Source organism: Palaemon carinicauda, chromosome 13, assembly GCF_036898095.1.
Source record: "Palaemon carinicauda isolate YSFRI2023 chromosome 13, ASM3689809v2, whole genome shotgun sequence".
NCBI classification, from domain to species: Eukaryota; Metazoa; Arthropoda; class Malacostraca; order Decapoda; family Palaemonidae; genus Palaemon; species Palaemon carinicauda.
This window is the reverse complement of record NC_090737.1, coordinates 68,520,037-68,522,536: the sequence shown is the minus strand read 5'-3', so window position 1 is coordinate 68,522,536 and position 2,500 is coordinate 68,520,037.

Genomic DNA, 2,500 nt, shown 5'->3' with positions numbered 1-2,500 from the left:
AATACCATAGAGAGAGAGAGAGAGAGAGAGAGAGAGAGAGAGAGAGAGAGAGAGAGAGAGAGAGAGAGAGAGAGAGAGAGAGAGATATGAGCAAACCAGTGATTAAAGCAGTCAGTCATCTGATAGGTTACAACCGATTGAATTGTTCCATATCTACAACAATAAATATTATAATTAGATAAGATAGATAGATAGATAGAGTGCTTGATATAAAAAAAAAAATCATACAAAATAAGTTGCAACTTAAGCTACCTTCTCAGAAAGAGAGCATGAAGGGAAGGGAAAGAACGGAGAGGGATGGATGGCGTGGAGGTGGAGAGAGATAGCTTGGAGCAGGGGGAGAGCAGGTGAGGGATGAAAGGAGAGGGAGGGAGGGGGTGGAGGTAGAGGTTCTGTATATTATTGTTCGGTTTTGTGACTGGATGATTGAGATTTTGCCCTTTGGCATAGGGGCAAGTGTCTTTATAATTAATAAATTAACGATTCATTATACCCCTATAAATTTCCTCACTGGGTGTAATACCCTATAGCAACATCTCGTATTGATACGACTGTTTGTTACAGAATAATTGCAAAAAATCGCACTTGCACTGTCTGTGAAACCCATAGTAGTCTATGATATATGGACACCCCTTCCCATAATAGGCATGGCATGTACTAAACAGAAATGCAACATTAAATATATATATATATATATATATATATATATATATATATATATATATATATATATATATATATATATATATATATACATATATATATATATATATATATATATATATATATATATATATATATATATATATATATATATATATATATATATATATATATATATATATATATATATATATATATATATTTATATATATATATATATATATATATATATATATATATATATATATATATATATATATATATATATATATATATATATATAGAAATCACTCAAAAAAATCACATCTTCCACAAACAAAAAAAAATGTGAAAAATCAAGTTTGCATGTAAAATTTTCACAACAAAATATAAATAATTCCACTCATTTCTTCTTATGACCTCTGCAACTAAAATACAGAATACCCAAATTGAAAAAAAAAAATCATATCAACATCAGTATTACACAACCTCATCAATAACCTTTCTCTGGTGGCGGGAAATACGGGCTTTTTGTGTGGGACAGGGATAGGAATAGATATTCCTTCATCCCTCAATTTTACTTGTCTGGGTATATGGTATAATTTCACAACTCAATCACCACCACCGTTTGGCCATTGTTTTTTTAAATCACTTCTAGACTTGTCATTGCAACTATCAACCAGTGGCCATCAGCCGTTTTCCCAAGAAAATCATTCATCTTCCCGCCCTTCTCCTATAACATCAAGTATAAGGTATTCACATCTATATATTTTCTAATACAGCCTATCCTCAGGGCTGAACTTTAATCCCGCAGCCACTTGCTATTCGGGAACCACCCAGGCCATAGCAACCAGGAATCATATAAATACATGAATAATACAGCATCTGCCTGACAGCTCTCACCTGACCTATTTAACCTCAGATTGTTTTCAGGTTCACTCAGCAGTATGTCATACGTATTGCTACAGTCAGGTCTGTTCAAACAACAACAACAGCAAAGGAAATAAAAATCTACTCATCAACTCAGGGAATGTCACGTATGCAGGGGTAAGGAGGAACATTCTGATTGACATTTCTGGAAAATACCTCTTTAGGCACCACATGTACGTGCGCCTGATGATATTCAAACTCTGCACCATAAATAATATTTTGTATCATTACAGTGTTAGATTTTACCATCTTTACTTGGTATGGACCTAAATACGCTGGCTCTAGTTTGTGTTTCCTAAGTTGTAATAATTTCAAATAAACACGATCGCCCATAAATACTTTTACCGGTGTGGTTTTGAACCGACCATCATACTTTAAGCTGTGTTTATCATTAATTCTTTTCTAAAACCTTTCAGTGGTGTTCATTACTCTCCTCAATAGAATTAATAAGGACCGTATATGATAACACAGGATCCTGTCCGTACACTAAAAAGAAAGGCGTATCCCTGAGCAAAGCATTATATACAATGTTCAAAGCTAGCACAGCTGTAGGAAGCCTGGCGGGCCAATGAAGGGGGTCATCAGCCACTAAGTAGTGTAAAATTCAGACTACTTCCCTATTATGCAATTCCACTAAGCCATTAGCTGAAGGCTTATATGCGGTCACTGAAAAGTGTTAAATTTTCATCAAGTCCGTGTCTGATTTCACCACCTTATTTATAAACATGAGACCATTATCACTTATCAAAATTTTCGGGCAACCAAACCTAGTAATGAAAAAGCACAGTGCCAGGGCTAATTAATTCGTTGATTCATCCAATATTGCGTAAGTATGAGTGTACCGAGTAAATGTATCCACAAATGCATATATATACTTATGTTGTGTTAAACCAGTAAGAAATGGTCCTGCCGCATCCATATGCACTAT